Source organism: Suricata suricatta, chromosome 3 (genome assembly GCF_006229205.1).
Source record: "Suricata suricatta isolate VVHF042 chromosome 3, meerkat_22Aug2017_6uvM2_HiC, whole genome shotgun sequence".
In the NCBI taxonomy this organism is placed as follows: domain Eukaryota; kingdom Metazoa; phylum Chordata; class Mammalia; order Carnivora; family Herpestidae; genus Suricata; species Suricata suricatta.
This window is the reverse complement of record NC_043702.1, coordinates 27086245-27109009: the sequence shown is the minus strand read 5'-3', so window position 1 is coordinate 27109009 and position 22765 is coordinate 27086245. Positions and strand designations below refer to the sequence as shown.

At 43.1% G+C, this 22765-nt stretch overlaps 1 long non-coding RNA gene across 1 annotated transcript in view; it reads right to left on the bottom strand.

Moving 5' to 3' along the window:
- Window positions 1-18500, bottom strand: part of LOC115287480 — an 80378-nt gene extending 61878 nt beyond the window's left edge. Inside the window, exon 1 of the long non-coding RNA XR_003906500.1 lies at window positions 18251-18500. This is a non-coding gene — a long non-coding RNA (uncharacterized LOC115287480). The remainder of the gene's footprint in view (window positions 1-18250) is intronic.
- Between the last annotated feature and the right edge of the window lie 4265 nt (window positions 18501-22765).

Below are 22765 nucleotides of genomic sequence, written 5' to 3'. Positions count from 1 at the left end.
ATATCCTCCTAAGTGTACCTTCTTCCTACTCGGAGGACCCCGTCGGCATACTGCCCCTCTAGAATGAGCATGTTGCCTTACACATGTTTTGAATACACCACATCACAGAACATAGTGCCTAGCACTTCACAAATACTTAGAAGGTCATGAAATAGAGTCCATACTTAAGGGGAGCCTTCCTAACGTGCTCGTAATCTTTTTATTTATTTTTTTTAAAGAAGCTACATATTCTTTTTATTGTGGTAAATACACATTACATTTACTATTTTAACCATTTTTTGGTATATCTTATCAGTCCTTTTGATTGGTTACACTTCATTGATTACTTTTCAGATCAGTGTGGCTTCTCCTCCACTGTTAACCACTTTGTGGGTAATAAAATCACAATTCAGACAAGAAATTGGTTTTCCTAACTAGCACAGCCGGCCCCATTAGCACCTTAGGATGAATGGCTTCTCGCCTAGAGATGACTTCAGTCCTCGTGGTGCCCCTTCCCTCCCCACCCTCAATGCATCCAGAAGCTAGCTCCAAGGTCTGAAGTTTCTTTGCCTTCCTCATCCTAAGCAGCTGAATCAACTTGTCTCTCCACCTCTTTCATTATCCCATTCTGTCCACCCTATCAGTGGGGTGGAGACTCCTAGCTTCTAAGTGGGCTGAAGAAAACCCCAAAGGCAAGAAACGAGAATAACTTGCTCCTGCTAACAAAACAAACCAGAATACACAGTAGGGGCCAAGACCTCACAGTAGCCAAATCTTTCCTTATCCCAAGGAGACAGCCTGCCTGCCTCTCTATTCTAAGCTCAGGCAATGTGGCTTAAGCAAGCTCATAGAAGGAATTCAAGCCTCAAGATCCATTTTCAGCTTCTCCCAAACCCCATGTGCCTCTTTATCCTAACTCCATCTTGCCCAGCCAAACGTGAAAGCCTGTGTAAAGACCATTGCATGCCTCACTTTGAAAGGACTTGAATGCCCTTATGAACTAGCTCCTGGATGAAATCTTTGGTCCCATGGAGACAGAGAAAGCAGCAGCCAGTTGGAAAACAAAACAAACACACAAAAAAAGCGCTGTTATCTTTATGTCAAACTAAACTCAGATCTGCTTAATATCTTGGCCAACTTATGCCACAACTATTTTGGCTCTTTCCACTACCCCAAAGCCTTTTGTGGCCAAAATGTACCATTGTGCTGCTGTTTGACACTGTGTGCCAGCAGGCTTCTGTGCCAAAGCCAAGTAACACCCTTCCTTCTTTGGGTTGTGGGGTAGCAGGGGAGGCTTTCTAATTCCTTTGGTGACCACTGACTAAGAGCTGAGTGGTCAACAATTTGGTAAATTATATACACACCTAAAATGTCAGCTGCATCAGAATTTTGTTCTCTATTCTTCCAGTAGCTGAAGGGAACTTTTAGGCTGAAGGCAATTCTAGAAGAGTTGGGTTTTCTAACCACATTCTGTGGGAGGGATGCTAGCAGAGCTCCAGGCACACCGGATCCTGAGCAGTGAAGACTCCTCTTTGATAAGTGTATATGCTGATGATTCAAACCGATGGCAAGTGATGGGAATTACAATTAGCCAGTTATGAACACACACACACAGAGGGAGAAGGGAGAGATAGAGACAGAGACTGAGAAGCTCTACCACAAAAGTCCCTTTTGGAAGCAGACTATAAATATATAAACACGCACTGACACAGGTCAGCCATAGAGATGACTACACAATATACTAAGTCCAAACTTTCAAAAAACAAAAGCAAATTCGCTGTATCGTAAGTCCATATGTAATTAGCCTTCTTTCCCTTTTGTTCTATAATATATTCTGTGAGCTATCCAGTTCTTTGCTTGGAATTTTGCTGTTTTTGTTACTGGTCACTGGGTTGGACAGAATGAAGATATTTTGGCCACCACAGTAGTGGTTAAAACTGACCTGTAGAAATTTTAGGGGCTATGGACTATTTGGGGAAACCTGGGCAAGAGCTGGGCCTGAGCAGGATGATCGCAGCATCTACACTAAGTCTCCCAGGCACTGGATTTTTACACATGTGGTTCTGGTGCTCTGAGGCTGTGATGGCTACATTTATGTGGTTCTGTTCCCCTCGTTGCCTTCTAGTCCTTCCTTCTACCCAGTGGTAAGACTTAGTGGAGCTTCAGCAATGGTAGGGCTTGGCCTTGCTTCCAGGTGGATCTTGGTATCAGGTTGCCTCTAGAAATAAATGTCAGTGCTGCTGGGAAATAGTAAACATAGTGGTTCAGAGTGTGTCCCCACTGGAGAAGGGAATCCTTCAACTACAGGGATAATTAAACAGCTGGTTGTATTTGTTGTTCTTTGATCTCATGAGTCTGAAACATTTCATATAAAACAAACGAGAGAGGTTATGAGCTAGAACAGGACAGTTGGGTTTGAATCCTAGCTCCTCTACTTTAACTAAATGACTTTGGGCAAGAGATGAGTAATAATAGTACCTACCTCAGGGGGCTGATGGGATTAAATGAGATAATCCATGTGGATTTAGAACAGGGTCTGGCCACAAGTAAGCACTCTATAATGGAAGTCCATTTTTTGAACATGTAATAAAAAACAGCTATGATTAATCTAACTACTTAGTACAATGTTCTGATTTTACAAAGACTATTGTGTGATTTGGTAAAGGATGAACTGTTGTTGCCCTGAGTCGTAGGTTTTCTGAATGTCTCTCTCCTCCCTCCTTGACTGAGTGCTGTGAAATGGGAGGCCTTTGCCTTCAATGAGAGTGTGCCTTAACAACTTTGGGAAGAATCAAGCAGACTGAGAATCCTGGCTCTTTCTAGCTCCTTCTTTCTGTCAGATGATCAGTCCCTGCCCCCAGCGGGCAATAGGCAGAAAAAGATGCAACTCAAATCAGTAGTTTTACTACCTGTGATTGCCTAGACTTTCTCTCTGCACCCTTGACCTCTGCTCCAGCCAAGAATCCGCTCAATAACTCCTTCTCTGAATTCCCTTTTTCTTCAGGTCTAAGCCTTATGATACGCCATTCTTCTATTGTCCTATATGCACACCTGAGCGTCAATGGGCTCTCTGCTTTTAGCTCTGACACAAACTCCAACTCCTAGTTCACCAGACAACCTGATCGAAGCTGTCCATTTTAGAAGCAAACTCACTAGTGGGCATATTATCTTCGGCACATTTTTATTGGCCAACTTTTGTGTGCTGGGGACTATTCTAATTGCCACTAGATTGTAAAGGTACTAAGATAATTTGCTTTTAAGGGCTGTATAAAATCAGTATATTTAACTTGTTTCGGTAAGCTATCCTTCAGATTATATTTATGAAAAAGCTTAAAACTGCTATTTAAGGACAAAAAGTGAAAACCTCAGTTGATCTTTGGCAAGTGGAATCTTGACATTTGTCCCTTGACTGAAGGAGCAGATAACTGGCTTTCATTCCATGTTGCTTGCTATGCCCAGACCCTTGCTAGTTTATGAAAACTGGCAAGAAAATCCCGGAAAGTAGATAGAGACATGTAGAGTGACTTCCACAATTCAATCACTTCTTAAGGATCATGGGACCAGGGTTCTTAGAGCTAGGAGAGGGGCTGTAGGAATTGTTTAACTCCACCTTTTCACTTCACAAATAAGGTAACTTAGGACTCCAGAAATAAAGCAGTGAAGAGTCTGAGATTCTTCTCCTTGGTATGGATATTGTACACAGCCAAAGCTGGAGGAAAAAAGTCATCCAAGTTGGATGTACTGTGTGAAACTGTCATTTAAAGATGCCATGTATCTGTAACACAAGGGTTAATGGGGTTGAGCATAACCCCTTCGGTGGTTAAAAATCCACGGGAGGGGCGCCTAGGTGGCTCAATCGGTTAAGCGTCAGACTTCAGCTCAGGTCATGATCTCGCGGTTTGGGGAGCTCAAGCCCCGCGTCAGGCTCTGTGCTAATAGCTCAGAGCCTGGAGCCTGTTTCAAATTCTGTGTCTCCCTCTCTCTGCCCCTCTCCCATTTGTGCGCTCGCGCGCTCTCTCTCTCTCTCTCTCTCTCTCTCTCTCTCAAAAAATGAATAAACATTAAAAAAATTTTTTTAATCCATTAAAAAAACCCCTCTGTTTTTGTAAAGCCATAAGAAGTGACAGGGATGGGGATATTTTCAGGGTTTGTAAGTTGTGTTTCCATGGAACATGTGCATTCAGGGATTTGTGAAGAATTTAAACACAATTCACCATCACTTAATTCTAGGAGTAGAGGCCCTTCCGTACAGCCCCCTTCCACCTGCGCGTTTAAGGAAGGTAGAGAGCCAGTTACACTCACAGCAGGGCCGCTCCCCTCCTGCAAAGGAAGAATGTACTGCAACTCTGTGTGCTTTACAAGCTGGCACAACTATAATTGCAGGTGGGAAGGAAACATGGGTCCTTTTGTTTCTGCCAAAAGTTCAGTCTGGTAAGCTCCTCCCTTCTACAGCTACAGAAACAAGTGTGGACTCAGTGTTTTTTTAAGTGCGCACGCACACACACACACACAAGTACATTCTAGGATTGTACAAAATTTAAAGAATGCTTTTTGTTAAAATTGAAGAGACTATCTGTGCACAATCCCCCCCACCCCCTACTCCTACAGCCCACCACCAAAAGGGCATGCATTCTTCAAAGAGACAGGTGCTGAAGGTGCCTACCGTTTTGGGGAAGCCAAAACTCAGCTTGTGGTTTAAGTGTTGAAGGCCTTCAACACTTCAAAGTGAAGCTCAGAGGCCAGTATGTGATTCTGATGTGTGCTATCTAGCACAGCCCTCTGGGGAGATCTCATTGCCTGGCCGGGAAGGGGGTGAGGGTGGGAGGCTCTCAAAGTGCAGTTCCTCTGTGGGGCCACTGGGGAAGTCTGGTCTAGGACGATCCTGGAGACAGGAGGAAGCCCCCCCAGGGTTTCTCCTCCCTACCAAGGTGCTGGTCCATGTAGTGACAGTGTGGCTGTGGTAGGATTTAGCGGCCAAGAGCCCCATGCAGAATCTGAGGGCCAAAACAGGTAGTGCAAACATAAGTTCTGCAGTGGCAGAAGTAATCCATAGATGCAGGGTCTTGGTGCCGCTGAAGAAAGCTACAGGGAGCCATTTATGGAAGGTCCACCTCTCCTAGCAACACCAACCCCAGTACCCCAGTACCGGGGCCACCAGTGAAGCTTGTAGCTCCTAAGCTCTGAGTGTCAAGCAGCATTTTAGGTGCCTTACACACATTCACTCCTCTGAGACTACAGCAACTTTGGGGGAAGGTTCTGTTACTATCCCCAACTTCAGCTATGAAGTGTTTGAGTTATGAAGAGAAGTGACTAGTCCAAGATCACCTAGTGAGTCTGGAGTGAGCTGGCATTCGAACGTGGGCAGCTGGGCTCCAAGGCTCCAGTACATAGCCCTGTACCACCCAGCCCCACTGCGATGCCCAACATCAGGTATCATGACCCCTCTGGGGACCTTTTCTCCAGGCAGGCAGAAATTTCTTCCTATGTTGGCCTCAACACTGGCCTGCTGGTCTCTGAAAAATTCTGGACAGCCATTATGATTTTGATTTCCATTTAATTTTTCCACCACACAAAGCAGTGCCAGGACAAGGGAATCTGGTGATACCTTTTGAATATGATTTATTACCAGCTCAAGGAAACAGAGGGCTTCCTGGCTGCCACCTGACCTTTGGTCTTCGGCCTTCCCACTGTTTGCACTGCTGCCCTGACCTTGCAGAGTGACCTGGACTAGCTGGCCTGTTTCCTCGTGTGTGTCTACTTTCAGCGCCCAGCGGTCAGCCTGTGCAAGTGTGTCAATTAGTATCTCGGGTTTAGGATGGGATCTGCAGCCTTTTGAGGAGCATAATCTAACACCAACCTCCAAATTCCTTCTTGTGATTGAGCGTTCATTAGTTCTGAAGGAACAAAAGCAGGCATTCTCTATTATAAAGCAGAGGTCAAAAACAGTGGCTGTGTTTTGCTTGGCCTGCAGAGTGTTTAAATATTAAGAAATTTCACATAAAAATGCGGATTTCCGGCTTCTCTTGGAAAATGGGGAGAGATGACAGCTCTGGAGCTACTGAGTAACAGCTATCCCCTTCAGAGGCGGATGCTTACTCTGGTTTATCATCGTCACGGGCTTGCGTCCGGCGTATGCCATGCCACTTGCCTGGCCCCTGCGGGAGCCTGAGTCAACATAACCCTGTTCTAAAGCCCTACTTCTCTCCTGTAAATGCAGAATGGAATGGTTAGGCTACCCCTCGATGTCCTTGGCATATCAGTACAGAACTGGGAAAGAATGTTCTGAGAGGGCAGGCTCTGTGCCTTTTCTATCTTGTCCCCAGCACCTGGCACCAGAAGTGTTTGGTACATAATATGGCATTTATCCTTTGCTTCATGGATGGAAAAATAAGTGGATGACTGTCTCTTAGGAGAGAAGTGAATTTCTGAATGACAAGCCTGTTCAACAGTGAACAGAGGTCCAGGTTTATTAATGCTTCAGTAGCTCTCTGAATGACTGATGCTATTCCTTCTACCTTTCCTTGATTTATTGGGCTATAAAGATCTTCCCTGCTGTCACAAATGATTTTAATCTTATTTAAAACTCCAGGAGCAAATGTGTTGATGGTTCACTAGGGCTTAGCCAGAAATTTCAAAACCAACAATAAGAAAAGCTGCCCCGATCAGCTTTCTAATTTTCCCTCGGAAAGATGAGGGCGGTATTACTGAGAAGCACCAAGTTCCAAATGTAGATGGAACGTGCAGGCCACCGTCACGTGCAGCCAGTGGTTTCGTCACACAAGTGCTAATGCTGTGTTGTGAGTCTGCCATCTTCCCTCGTTCCATCTCTGGAGCGACATCCGGTGAATGAACTTTGGGAAAAGGCTAGAAACCTCCTTAGCCTTCAACACGTCACTGGCAGCCTTCTCACGATCCCTCTGGCTGCTTGAAGACCAAGTACAAATGTGGGAGAGTGGCTGGCAGGAGGCATCAAGGAGCAAACGCTGCTGGATGTCACTGGGTTGAGCACGGTCAGGGGCAGCCACCACCCTAAGTTCTTGACGCAAAGAGTACAGGAGTTTGACCATAATCAGTAAGAATCGGTAGTCCTTTTCTGAGAAAATGCATCTCAACTTCAGGGCCAGCATAGCTCTGGGCACATAGTTAAGAGTATATGCTTAATTAACATAATGAATGAATAGGAGATGTGCAGCCAAGAATTTGGTGACTGAGAACTGGGCTCCTGTTTGGGGAGCGCAGGTAGGATAGAAAATTTATAAACTCCATGCTCTCTGTAGCTCTAGCCTGAAGACTCGCAGATTCTTTATCACATTAATTCCTGAGGAAAGTAAAGTGATCCTGCCATCCATGTTCTATCAGCGTTTGTTGGGATAATTTTTCAAAATAATCCTGAAGCATGCAGACAGAACGTTCTTCAGAAATGTCAAAGTCAGTAATGAAAACGTCTTCCCATTTGGGTCCTTGAGAGAAACACTGTAGATTAGGTTGCTGATGGCTCTGAGCCCACCAAGGCCTGGAAGGTCTCTTCCCATTCCCCTCCAGCTGGCTTCTGCCTGGGCTCTCAAATTTCAACTCAGAAGGCTTCCTAGAGGCTGTGATCTAACAGCTGAGTTGCTGGTGTTCCAGGGACTATTGATGCAAAACAAAATATCCCAAACCTAGTGGTGTAAGGCCATCATTTTATTCTCAGAATCTGTGAGTCAAGAAGCTCAGGCAGGAAACACTGGAGGTGGCTTTTCTCTGCTCCATGACATCCATTACCTCTGCTGAGAAGAGCTGCAAGCTGGAGGCTGGAATCCTTTGAAAGTATCTTTGCTCAGATGCCTAGTGGTTGATGGTGGCTGTCAGCCAGGACTCAGCCAGGCTGTCAGCTAGAATGACTACATGTGGCCTCTCCTTGTGGTCTCTGTGCATGGGCTGGTCTGGACTTCCTTACAACATGGTAGCTGCTCCCAAGAGTGAGCAGCCAGGCTGGAGCTATATCACCTTTCACAACCTCGCCTTGGAAGTCACACAGTGTCATAACATCACTTCCACAGTTACAAGCCCACCCAGAGTCAGGGAAGAGACACCCCCCACCCCCCGCCTCAATAGAAGGAATGCCAGAGTACAGGGCAAGAACTGCATATGGGATGGAAGATTCCCCCCAACCCCGGCCAGTTAGACATATTTACTGTGCATAAGTCCACTGACTTAAAAAATGTTTGTCTGCCTCTCATTGGTCTGTGGGCTCAGCCAGGGAGGAGGCTGTGACTTCCCTTTGCCTTCTCTGTTCCGGCAGACAGCGCCTGGCATACAGAAGGCATTCCAACACATGTGTTAACTTGAACCAAAAGGACCCCTTCCATGCTAGCTGGTGGTAGCTAAGGGACGTTGACCAGAGAAATACACGAAGCATGAGGGGAAGTACCTCCGCCTCTTTCTGGAGCCCAGGGCTACTCCCTTGAGTGTGTCCTCCAGGCCAGGGGAGCTTCTGCTCCCTGCTGCCTATCGGGCTGGCGATACAGGACAGAATCCTGACGTCAGATTTCGCTTTTTGAAAACCTTCTTTGCCCTTTATATCTCGGTGCCGTAACCATGATGAGGCTGCCTGCTTAACACATACGCTCTGGTACAGCACAGAGGATGCTGCACAAGGAGGCAGAAAAGGTTGGCTTCAGTCTTGGTCCACTCACTTCGCAGAAGCTGCGTAGCTCTGGCAAGTCAGCTGGTTTAGCTACATCTGCGTTCTTGCCTGTGAAATGGACACGATGGAAGGCAGAGCTGATGCCCTCACAAAGTTGTTTTGGGAAGCATGCTTTTTAAATGGTAAAAAATACATATAAAATACATATATATATATAATAGATAGGAGAGGCTCTATTATAGGATATGATGGGTCTAAAACATGTTTATGTGGCACCCGGGTGGCTCAGTCGGTTAAGTGTCCGACTTCGGTTCAGGTCATGATCTCACGGTTTGTGAGTTCGAGCCCCGCGTCGGGCTCTGTGCTAATAGCTCAGAGTCTGGGTCTCCCTCTCTCTCTCTCTGCTTCTCTGCCACACTCTTTCTCTCTCAAAAATAAACATAAAAATTTTTTTTTAAATATGCTTACACATTCTCTGGCATGCCTCTTTTTAGAAGGTAGAGTCCAATTCTCTCCTCAGGGTGGGCTCAAAGTAGTGATTTATGTCAAACAAATAGAATGTGGCAGAAGTGACAGCTATGTGACTCATAAGGCAAAGAACTGCAAAGGATAGCTTCTCCCGGCTTTCACTCTCTCCGATGTCTCACAAGGTGGCCTGCAGCAAGGCCCACATGACAAGGGGCAGAGGCCTCCCAGCACCGACCAGCACCGGCTCGCAGCTGCTGTGGGAGTCACCTGCCTTGGAAGCAGAGGCCCCAGCCCCAGGCAGGGCTTCTCGCAATGACTGTAGCCCCAAATACACCTGGGCTGCAATCTCCTAACAGCCTGAACCCCAAATGCCCAATTAGACTGGTCCCACATTCCCACCCCGCAGAGACAGAGGGGACAAGGGTTTACTTCTGTTTCAGTTACTAAGTTTTGGGGTAATTTGTTAAATCTCAGTAGATACCTCATGCACAGAACTAGGCCCCGCGAAGCAACTGCCCATGTGGCAATGCTCTCTCTGACCACGTGATAGATTAGTTTTGATGCCAATTCATCTTGCCTGTTCCTGGAGACATTTGTGTGTGAAATGGCAGGCTGAGGGACCAGGCAGGGGCGTCCAATTCCACCAATGGTCAGATCGACACTAAGCTTGCTCTATATCTTTAGGCGGAGTGTCTCTAAAGCAGGCCCTTGCCTAGTCAGTATTATAACTGCTTTTTGAATGTTTATTTTTGAGAGAGAACATGCGTGCACGTGTGAGTGGGGGAGGGGCAGAGAGCATCTCAAGCACGTTCCTCCCTGTCAGCGCAGAGGCTGATGTGGGGGCTCAATCATACGAACCGCGAGATCATGACCTGGGCTGAAGTCAAGAGTCAGACACTCAACTGATTAAGCCATCCTGGTGCCCCATAACTGCTTTTTTATTAATGGGAAACGACAATGCAAACCCTAAATCAACAACAACATAATCCCAGCTGGGTGGAGGCCCCTGTAGAGGAGAGGCAGGAAACGAGATTCCAGGAAAGTGATCTCAGCACTGACTGAACACCATCTAGTTCTGTGGCTGCGGCCTCCCCTATTATCGTGCTGTTTATACTGACAGGGCCCACATTTGACTTCTGGAATCCTTATCTCAACCAAGTTTTTTCTCAACTGGAGGCTGAGGCTCTCTGTCCAGCACTTAAAACACCTGGTCCTCTTTCTGGCCGGTTTTCCCAAGAAGAGCAACACTTGGCCCTTGGCTAACCACGTTTTCTGCCCCAGCCCCTGCCCGCCTTCCCCAATCTGTGGACCAGGTGTGTGGACGTAGTTGGGTGTGGTTCAGTGGGTCGCAGACAGAGTGTTCTCTGAGCAGAGACAGACTGACTAGCTGGCATAAAGCACAACCTGTGTCACTACCTTGTTAATCACCTGCTTTCGCTCAGCTAACTGGCCCCATCACCAAAACACAAAACAGTAGTCAAGACCAACAAAATTCCAAAGACTTGAGGCCTCTGCCTGGGAGTCAGCAGCCCCAGGTTCCAGCCCAGGCACTTAGGAGTGGTTGTCACCCCCCCCTTCCCCCAAGATCTGAACCCCCCTGGAAGACTGACTGTGAGGCATGGACTATTCAGCACCAACTCAAGACCCACCTCTCCTGAGAAACAGTGGTTTTTCCATTTGTTCTGGTGCTGACCTGTCAATGCTTCAGAGAGAAACATTCAATTCTTCCCTTTCCCCCAGAAATACATGCTTTTTGTTTTTTCTTTTTTCTTTTTTTTAACATTTATTCATTTTTGAGAGACAGAGAGAGAGGGAGACACAGAATCTGAAGCAGACTTCAGGCTCTGAGCTGTCAGCACAGAACCCAATGCGGGGCTCGAACTCACCAACTGTAAGAACATGACCTGAGCCAAAGTCAGACGCTTAACTGACTGAGCCACCTAGGCGCCCGCAAAATACACACTTTTTAAAAATCTGCTTATTTAAAAGGCATGATTTGTGCCCTGCCCTTCCCCAAATAACTTATGGTTTTCTTTCCTAACTCATTGAGTCGAACAACTGTGGCTAAAGTAGCTAACGAAGATTTAGGGCTGTTTTAATGGAGGCCTCACTCCTATCTTACTCCAGATTACCTCAGAAGCTTCTGACGGCAGCAGAGGCCGCCACGGACAGGCCCCGGCCGTGGAAGACACAGGCAAGCTGTCACACTTTGTTTTTCTGCTTGTTAAATCCGAACGCTCCTAATTAGTTACCCTGCCCACTAATGCCTGGTGGACAATGGGCCCGGGATCAGGGGTGCTGGGAGGCGGTGAATACAATTCCTCAGGCTGCTGAGGCTTGGAGACTGGTGACTGGGTTGTGGGCACCGAAGCGCTGTGCTCCTGTGGACGGGGATTCAGAGATGTCAGCCTCGTGTGAATAAAGGTCATCACCTGTTGCTTCTTCGGTGAAAGGGCAGCTGTGCGGGTGCCCAGTGGGCTCGGCCTTTGTCTGCTGACAAACAGTGCCCACTGAGAGTAACTTTCTCTGACTGTTTGCTTGGTGGGGCTGGGCGATGCAAGATCACTCCCATGCCTCCTCAAAGAAGAATTCAGCAAAGCATGTTTTTAAAAAGTGGCCTCGAAATGTCTTAAACATTGCCTTTTCGTGGCTGTGCTCACTAGCTAGGAAAGAGTAATAATCTTCGTGATAGGACCTCCATTTGTGTTATCTTTTTCCGGCACCAATTCTGACAAATGTTTAGGTCACAGAGATGACAATTCCTAAGTTGTATGAATATGGAAGGCTAGCAAAAAAGTTCACTGAAAAGTTGGCTAGCTGTCTAGGAATCAGGAATGTGCAGAAAGTTTGTAGCAAACAAACCAATACACAAAAAGTGTCGATTTTTATTTGGTGTTAGAATTCTGCACATTGTTGTTATACAGAGCAGCATTAGAGTTTTGTTTAGGGGTTAACATTAGTTTGCTTTTCTTTGGGGAATGAGTGTGCTAGTAAGTTTGGGGATAGTGTATGTATCTATTCATCCATCCAACTACTGATACCTCAGATATTTACATGCCCAGTTGCTTAACATTAAGTGTTTATTGCTTTAGCATAAAACAAGCAGTCCAGAGAGTTCCAGGCAACTCTAGAAAGGTAGTAGGCATTCAATTTACCCCTCTCTTCATGGCTCTTACGTGCTATAGGCCCTCCCCTCCGGCATCCTTCTCGCTTCACATCTTGTTACTAAGTACTTCAAATTCCACAGTTTCATCTTTTTTTTTTTTTTAAATCATTTTATCTGTTGAAATCTATCTCCTCTTGAATATCATCCTATGCTTTCAGCTTATTAAGACAAAAGAATTTTTGCCAAAATAATTTATTCTTCTCGGGTAATATTTTGTATTAACTAGAATCTAAATTGCCTTAACCTGAAGGTAAAGTCTAGCTTGAAATTGAGGGCCTGGGGGAAGGTAAATGATGGGGAATCAGGTCCTCAGCTTGCCCCATAAGAGGGGGCTGTGTGTTGGGGGGTGGGTGGGAGGCGGTGGAGGGAGTGGGTAGGAGGAGGGGCTACTCTAACCAACTGCCTCACCCATGGGATCCTCCAGTACCCTTTCTCATGAATCGTGTACAAATAGAATCATTCAATGCTTAGCTTACATATGCCCCAAAGGTGAGTAACACCAGAAGAGTTAGTCATTAATATACATTTTTAGGTTTTGCCACAAGAGCACAGGTAGCTAAAATTCAGAAGTTAAATCTGACCTTCTCTTTCAGCGAACACAAGGAACTTGAGAAGAATTCTCCTATCACTTACACAGTCTGAGGAATGAGCGATTAAGCCAAGGTTCGGATTTGTTCCTTAAGAGCAATTATAATCTCTTGAACATTAACTTACATATACGAATGTATTCTACTGGTAAAACCTGGAATTTTCTTACCAGCGATGTAAGGAAGGAGATGGTCCATCACGTACTTTACAGGGAAGGGGGACTGTGATTACGGAAAGCTAATGCATTGAGAGTTGTGGTATTGCTCCCGCTGTCTCGTTGGGGCTTATATTTTTATTGTATCCCTATCTTAAAGCCTTCTCATGGATTTGTGATCATGCTGGATAGACAGAAAATGACAAGACATGAATTATATTCTACTTCCCTCTCCTAAAATATCAAAGCAGGAGAAAGCTTTTAAAAAGCAGTGCCTCCGTTTCCCCCATTCAAAACATGCCTCAGTACTTGTTCATTCACTGATATATGCTTAGCCTTGTCCGCCAAATCCTTGCTAAGGAATAGCTGTCATTTAAAAAAACAAAGCAAAACACCATAATCACAAGCCCTGAAATAAAGTTTCTGCTTATGATTTTATTTTTCAAAAATCAACAATAGAGGAGCACCTGGGTGAATCAGTCGAAGTGTCTGATTCTTAGTTTCAGCTCAGGTCACGATCTCATGGTTCCCGGATGGAGCCCCATGTTGGGCTCTGTGCCGACAGTGTGGAGCCTGCTTGGGATTCTCTGTCTCCCTTTCTTTCTCTCTGCTCCTCTGTGCTCACATGCACACGTAAGTGCTTTCCCTCCCTTTCTCTCAAAAAAAAAAAAAAACCATGTTCTTAAAACAACAACAACAATATATTATGTTGGACTTACATTCAAAGAGCAAGCATTGAATGCTTTTCTAGCAGTATCTACTATCCTGACCAGAAATTCACCTGAAACGCTAGACTTAAGAAATGATGGGCTCAAGTCAGTGCCCCTCTGAGTTTCTAGGATTTGGAGAGCCTCTGTCCCCCATCTTTTGCCGTCCTTGAACCTGCTACAAGGCTAGAGGGGTGCTTATTTTCTGTCTTCTGTGTTGCATGTTATAACGCTGCCAACTGATGATAGGTAACGACTGTGTTGTTGAACTACTACCTTTATGAGGTGCTTGTGAAACCCAGGGAGCAACTTAGTCACTGGTGAAATAAACAGACAATTGGGGACTCGGAACCAGCATGAACTACAAACTTTGCCCATAACTGGCATTCATTGGCTAGCGAGTGGGCAATTGCAGCTCCCAGAACAACCGCAGGGAGCTCCTTCTGCTAAGCAGGGTCAGTCTGTGCTGTCTGTGTCTCACACCCAAGTGTATAGGAGTAGAGGAGAATGTGTGTGAAGATGCCACTAAGTTCAGAAAATGAGACGCGGGGAGCAATTGGTCTTGGATGTAACATCAGAAGCATTCAGGTAGCTTGAAATCTCCAGCCACATTGTTGAACTGAGTCTGTCTCCTAAACTTTGGGATTGTTACATATATAAATGGAAACAGAGAGGGGGGAGAAAGGAAGCAATTTTTTTGATACCAGAATTCTTTCAGCATCTTTATCTTAGGGATTACTAGAGTTTTGTGTACTGTGTTATTTTAAGATTATAGATACTTAAATTGTAAGTCCCCTTTACCATGTTTCTTAAATTCTTACCTTTTTTGATTCTTGGAGAAGATATCCACATTTTGTTTTTTAAATAAAAGCTAATGGGAAAAACTGAATTCACTGAAGAGGAATCTGTGGAGAGCAGTCTATGCCTTTAGGGAGGATATTTATATTACTGTCATTCAAGGTCGCTAACTCTTCAGTTACTTGCTGTAGTGTATGTATCCTCCAGCCCCTGCAAAATTTGTAAACTGAAGTTCATTATTCTATGGTTGTTCTATGTGATAGATCTGCTTTTATAGAAACTTTTATTTTAAGAGTGTGGGCAGAAATGAAATGGGGGTGGGGAATAACTTCCTCTAAAACTCCTACAGCTGACATGAAACAGGATGGCCACGCACAGGACAGAATGGGACAGGACAGCACAGGGCCAGCAGCTCTGTTAGGCCAGGACGCCTGCTATCACTCCCTCACTCTGTAACAGAGCAATAGTGTACTTTTTTCTCCTCCTGTGTTCCCTTCTCTAACGTTTTCACAAGAACAGTTCAGGCCTGAAACTGACTGAAGAGAAACGAAGAGAAAATGGAGTGGAGGTGCCCTTCGGTACCGATAGCCTAGATTTGGACAGATCAAAAGCTAAATTCAATTTAAACCACCTCAGGCAGAAAAAGTAATTGAATTAAACTTCCTCTAAATACGATAAGTTTGAGGATCTTAAAACCAGGCACAAAGAACCAGGTTAGAGTGAGCTGTTGCGTATTAAATGGACGTACAGAGCTCTAGCCATCCCTCCCCCCATCTCACCTCAACCCAGGTAGCTGTTGATTGCTTCTATCAACTTTACTACTGAGGCTGAAAACTGATTAAGTTGCTTATGGGGCTCCAGTGGCTAATGGTCCAGCCCACCAGGAACACTGCTGTCACTGACTTAAGTAAGCTGCATGGCATAGGGGCACCTGGGTGGCTCAGTCAGTTGAGCGCCAGGCTCCGGCTCAGGTCATGATCTTGCAGTTTGTGGGTTCGAGCCCCCTGTCAGGCTCATTGTTGACAGCTAGCTCAGACCCTGGAGCCTGCTTTGGATAAAAAAAAAAATTAGAAAAGAAAAAAAATACTGCATGGCATATGTGGTTTGATTATTACAAGGGGCTCAGGAAAGTCCGCAAAGCATAGAAAAGCTTTAAATAGCAGGCTTTATCATGCCAAATGGATACACTACTTTCATACTCTAAAATGAATATGGAATTGCTCTGATACTTTCTCTTCATCTGGTAAACCATTTTTGAAAGGTTTCCTCTGGGGTGCCTGGGTGCCTGGGTGGCTCAATTAGGCTCTTGATTTTGGCTTGGGTCTTGAGATTGAACCCCATGTGGGGCTCTGTCCCAAGAGTGGGGCTTGCTTGGGATTCTCTCTCCCTCTCTCCCTCTCTCTCTGCCCCTTCCCTGCCTGTGTGCACATCCACTCTCTCTTTCTCTCTTTAAAAAAAAAAAATTTTTTTTTACCGTATTTATTTTAGAGAGAGAGGCAGCATGAGCAAGGGAGGGTCAGAGAGAGAGGGAGACACAGAATCTGAAGACCGGCTCCAGGCTCTGAGCTAGCTGTTAGCACAGAGCCCGACGCGGGGCTCGAACCCACAAACTGTGAGATCATGATCTGAGCCGAAATTGGACGATTAACCGACTGAGCCACCCAGGCACCCCAACTCTCTCTTTCTTAAAGTAAATAAGCATTAAAAAAAAAAAAAGGCTTCCTCAAGGAATACTCCCTTTGGAACTCACCCATTCTATTTTTTTTCCATACAATAAAGAATTTATTGAAAGTTAGATACTATGAGATTCCAAAAGTAATCTAAGTTAAAAAAAAAAAAGTTTTTTTCTCCTTATCATGGAGGGGGGCATCTTCATAAAATAGAACGAGGTAGCTCAACCCAGGAACTTAGCAGTGTTACCTATGGTTCCATGAAACTCTGGATGAAATAAAAGTGAGGGGTTGGGTGGAGAGCAGGCGGTGGCATCTTTCACTTTATGTATCTATATAAGAAAAATACTGTAGAAATTCACATTTGCTATGTTGTGGCTTGCTTTTCCACTACCCATTCTATTTTAAACCACCCTTACAAGACTTTGCCTATGCTTTTAAACATATTTCTCAAGTGGGTTCTCTGATGATACGATCAAGTAAAGTCCCAGAAAATAGATAAGTGTATAATAAGTATTTTTGTCAGTTCTTCTCCTTAAACACCACTAGGCAATTATAATTAAAAATATACCTTTTTCCACCCCAGCCAGCAGATCATTGCTGCTTGACTATGTAGTAAAGGGTGTGCAGGACTGAAGAAGCAGGAGGAGATGCACATAAACTCGATGCACATGTGGAAATTAAAACACTCCCATCCTCTCAGATCTTTCCAACAAAATGCTCTAAAAAACTACGAGTACCATTTAAAATAACTTTCCTCCTTCATAATGTACAAAGGAAACACCAAAGTCTGAAGTTAAAAAAAAAAAAAAGACACTTTAAAGTCTTGCAAAGTGACTGAAGGATCTGAACAGTTTTTAAGTGGACCTTATTTCTGTGGGCACACCCAGCAGGAGACAACGATGACAAGCAAAAGAACAGAATCAGAACAATTTGAGATGCTCAGGAAGTTGTCACAATTATTTTTTTAATTGAAGCTTGGAAGAATAGATCCATGGAAAGCTTTTAGTGTCTAAGAGCTTCTTAGGGAGTGAGTTCTTGATTTAAATGATTAACCAAAGCTTAACATATGCAGGACTTTGGGTTGAACAGAAAAAATACTGTTTTTCATCCTGGTTGCTCACCTGGTCAATCATTAAAAGGCGGTGGTCTAATAAAAGTTTTAAAAGAGGATTTTAACTCTTATACGATCTCTATGTTTTATTAAATTTCAAAGTCCTCCCAACTGTTTGACTTAAGCACAAGTCAAAGAGTTTCATAGTCATTGACTTTCAGATTTTTTTCTTTGTACAATCTTTTTATTGAGATATAATTCACCATAAAATTCACTCTTCCAAAGTGGGTTTTAGTACATTCACAAAGTTGTTCAGCCACCACCACTATATAATTCCAGAACCTTCATCAGCCTCAAAGGAAACCCATCACCAGTCAGTCCTCAGGCCCTGGCTCTCCCCCGGTGCTGATGACCACTCATCTACTTTCTGTCTGTGGAACAGAATCATAATTGTATATTGTTTTCTGTCTGGCTTCATTTGGCATGATGTTTTCAAGATTCACCAATGTGGTAGCATGTTTGTTGTCCCTTTTTGTGGCCAAATAGTATTCCATTGTACAGCAACACAGCATTTTGTTTGTCTGTTCACCAGCTGATGAACATTGGGGTATTCTATTCTTTGGTGGACTCTATTCCATGAGTAATGCTTCTCTGAACAATAGTATACAAGTTTTATGTGGACGTAAGTTTTCAATTCTCTTGGGTATATTTTAGGAGTGGAACTAACTGCTGGTTCATATGGTAACTCTGTTTAACTTTTTGAGGGACCACCAAACTGTCTTCCGAAGTGGCTGTACCAGTTCACATTCTCCCCAACAATGTAGAGAGCTCTGATATCTCTGCATACCTTGCCAACACTTCTTATTGTCCTGTAATATTTGTTACAGTAAGTTTTTTTCCTCATTCTGAGTAGAAATTGTTTATCAGGTCTTGTGAAGAAACTATGCCAATTATGGCAGAATTCAGTACCTAGACCATAATCAACAAAGACACTTTCCCAGTGAGAAAAGAGCAATGAAACGGCCCTTCAGAGTGCTTACCTGCTGCAGATCAGCAAGGGAATACAGGTGGATCTGTTGAAGGAGGTATTCTCTGGGGAAAATTCTGAAAACAAGGACAGAAACACAAATGAACTATGGTAACTGTCACAAAACATACTTTTCCTGGTAAGCTTCAAAGTCTCATTCAAGATCCCTTTCACCTGCCTTCTTTCCTTTCCACCAACACTCCCCCTCCCAACAGTCTCTGAGGAACCTGTAATAACACTATTTTTCTTTCTTTCCTTTTTTAAAAATTACAATTATTATTTTTTAGAGCTTATTGTCAAGTTGGTTTCCATAAAACACCCAGTGCTCATGCCCACAAGTGCCCTCCTCCATGCCCATCACCCCCTCTCCCCTTTCCCCCTTTTTCTTTCTAACACAGATACTAAGATGGAAGTAAAAGTTTGATCTTTGATTTCTTTTTTTAAATTCCTTAATGAGTTCATTTCAGGACAAAAAAAAGTGATGCTCTTTTTTTTTTTTTTAAATTGAAGTGTAGCTGACATACAATGTTCTATTGGTTTCAGGTATTTAACAAAGTGACCGAATAGGTACATACACTATGAAGTGATCATCGTGATCAATCTAACTACCATCTATCACCATACAAAGTTGTTATATTTTATTAACTACATTTCCTGTGCTGTATATGGCATCACTGTGTCTTATTTATTTTATAACTAGAAGTTTGTACCTTTTAATCCCCTTACCATCTATCATCCCTTACCCTACCCCACACCCCTCCGACAACTGCCATGTTTTTTCCTGTATCTTCGAGTCTGTTTTGTTTGCGTTTTTTTTTTTTTTTTTTAGTTTCCACATATAAGTGAATTCATATAGCATTGGTCTTCTCTGTCTTATTTCACTTAGCATTATGCTTTCTAGTTCCAACCATGTTTTTGCAAATGGGTAAATTTCATTCTTCTTAATGGCTGGGTATATTCCATTTTATGTGTATATTACCTTCTCTTAATCCATTCATCTACTGATATTAGGTGGCTTCCCTATCTAGGCTATTATAAATAATACTTCAGTGAATATAAGGGTGCATATTCTTTTCAAATTAATTTTTTTATGGGGATAAATACCCAGAAGTGGAATTTACTGGGTTTTATGTTTTAGTTGTATTTTTAATTTTTTGAGGAACCTCCATACTGTTTTCCATGGTGACTGCAGCAAATTACATTCCTATCAATAGTGCACAAAAGTTGCCTTTTCTCCATATCCTTACCAACATGTGTTACTTCTTGTCTTTTTTATACTAACCATTCTGGCAGATGTGAGGTTATATATCATGGTGGTCCTGATTTACATTTTCCCAAGATTAGTGATGTCGAGCGTCTTTTCATGTGTCTGTTGGCCATCTGTATGTCACCTTTGGAGAAATGTCTTCAGATTCTTTGCCTATTTTTTAATTGATTTCTTTTTATGATATTGAATTGAGTTATTTATTTTGGATATTAATCCCTTATCAGTTATGTCATTTGCAAATCTCTTTTCCCATTCAGTAGGTTGCCGTTTTGTTGATGGTTTTCTTCACTGTGTAAAAGCTTTTTAGTTTTATGTGGTCCCATTTGATTTTTTTGGTTTTCTTTTGCTGCCCTTGCCTGAGGAGACAGATACAAAAAAATAATGCTAAGATAAATGTCCAAGAACCTACTACCTAGGTTTTCTTCTAGGAGTTCCATGATGTCATGTCTTATATTTATGTCTTTATTCCATTTTGAGTTTATTTTGTATATGATATAAAAGAAATGCTCCAGTTTTCCCAACACCATATAATTGAGGAGATGGTCTTTTCCACACTGTATGTTATTGTCTCCTTTGTTGAACATCAATTGAACATAAAAGCATGAGTTTATTTCTAGACTTTCCATTCTGTTCCATTAACTAATGTATGTGTTTTTGTGCCACTGCCATCGTATTCTGATTATGCTGGCTTTGTAGTATAGTTGCACGTCAGGGCTTTGCTCTTCCTTCTGAAGAGTGCTTTGGCTATTCAGGGTCTTTGTCATTCCATACAAATTTTAGGATTACTTGTTGTAGTTTTGTGAAAAATGACATATTAAGTGTTTTCATAGGGATTCCACTGAATCTGCAGACTATGGGTTAGATTTGGACGTATGGACATTTTTAACAATATTATTTCTTCTAATCCATGGTATATCTTTCCACTTATTTGTGTTGGCTTCAGTTTCTCGTATCAGTATCTTACCATTCTCAGTGTACAGGTCTTTTCCTCAATTAAAGCTATTTCTATGCATTTTATTCTTCTTGATGCAACTGTATGTGAGACTGTTTCCCTAATTTCTTTTTGGTAGTTATTAGTGTATAAATATCCAACAGAATCTGTGTATTAATTTTGTTTTCTGCAACAGTACTGAGTTCACTCATTCTAATAGTTTTTTAGTGAAGTCTTTAGGGTTTTCCATACATAGTGTCATGTTGTTTACAAATAGCTTCACTTCTTTTTTCAAATTTGGATGCCTTTTCTTTCTTTTTCTTGATTGTTATAGCTAGGAATTCCAGTACTATGTTGGATAAAAGTGGTAAGATTGAGGGGCACCTGGGTGGCTCAGTCGATTGAGCATCCAACTCTTGATATTGGCTTGGGTCGTGGCAGTTGTGGGATCAAGCCCCATGTTGGGCTCTGTGCTAGTGTGCAGACTGCTTGGGATCCTCTCTCTCTGCCCCTCCCCCCTCAAAAGTAAATAAAATAAATATAAAAATTACTTTTAAATTAATTAATGTAATTAATATTATCTGTTGTCAAGTTGGCTAACATATAGTGTATTTAGTGTGCTCTTGATTTTGGGGGTAGATTCCCATGTGTAAGCCACACAACACCCAGTGCTCATCCCAAGTGCCATCCACAGCACCTATCACCCATTTCCCCCTCTGCCTCACCCCTGCCCCCAATCAACCCTCAGTTTGTTCTCTATTTAAGAGTCTCTTATGGTTTGCCTGCCTCCCTCTCTGTTTGTAACTATTTTTTCCCCTTCCCTCCCCCTATGGCCTTCTGTTAAGTTTCTCAAGTTCCACATTTGAGTGAAAACATGATATCTGTCTTTCTCTGACTGATATTTCACTTAGCATAATACCCTCCAGTTTAATCCAAATTGCTACAAATGGCAAGATTTCATTATTCCTCATTGTTAAGTAGTATTCCATTGTATATACAAACCACATCTTCCTTATCCATTCATCAGTTGATGGGACATTTAGGCTCTTTCCATAATTTGGCTATTGTTGAATGTGCTGCTATAAACATTGGGGTATATGTGCCCCTATGAGTCAGCCCTCCTGTATCCTTTGGATAAATTCCTAGTCATGGGTTGTAGGGTAGTTCTATTTTTAATTTTTTGAGAAACCTCCACACTGTTTTCCAGAGTGGCTGCACCAGTTTGCATTCCCACTAACAGTGCAGGAGGGTTCCCATTTCTCCACATCCTCTCCAGCATCTTTTGTTTCCTAAGCTGTTAATTTTAGCCATGCTGGCTGGTTTGAGGTAGTATTTCAATATGGTTTTGATTTGTATTTCCCTGATGATGAGTGATGTTGAGCATATTTTCATGTGTCTGTTGGCCATCTGGATGTTTTCTTTGGGAAAGTGTCTATTCATATCTTCTGCCCATTTCTTACTGGATTATTTGTTTTTCAGGTGTTGAGTTTGGTAATTTCTTTATAGATTTTGGATATGAGTCCTTTAAAAATTTTTTTTTGTTTTTTGTTTTAAATTTATTTTTGACAGACAGAGAGAGACAACATGAGCAGGAGAGAGTCAGAGAGAGAGGGAGACACAGAATCTGAAACAGGCTCCAGGCTCTCAGCTAGCTAGCTGTCAGCACAGAGCCTGATGCGGGGCTCCAACCCATGAACCATGAGATCATGACCTGAGCCCAAGCCGGATGCTTAACCGACTGAGCCACCTAGGCACCTCTGGATAGTAGTCTTTTATCTGATATGTCATTTGCAAATATCATTTCCCATTATCAGTTGCCTTTTAGTTTTGTTGATTGTTTCCTTTGCAGTGCAGAAGCTTTTATATCTTGATGAGGTCACAGTAGTCCAATTTTGCTTTTATTTCCCTTGCCTTTGGAGAGGTGTTGAGCAAGAAATTGCTGTGGCTGAGGTCGAAGAAGTTGTTGGCTTTTTTCTCCTCTAGGGTTTGATGGTTTCCTGTCTCACATTTAGGTCTTTCATCCATTTTGAGTTTATTTTTGTGTATGATGTAAGAAAGTGGTCCAGTTTCATTCTTCTGCATGTTGCTGTCTAGTTCTCTCAGAACCATTTACAAAAGAGACTGTCTTTTTTCCATTGGACACTCTTTCCTGCTTTGTCAAAGATTAGTTGGTCATACATTTGTGGGTCCAATTCTAGGTTCTCTATTTTATTCCATTGGTCCATGTGTCTTTACTGGGCCAACACCATACTGTCTTGATGATTATAGCTTTGTAGTAGAGGCTAAAGTCTGGGTTTGTGATGCCTTCTGCTTTGGTTTTCTTTTTCAGC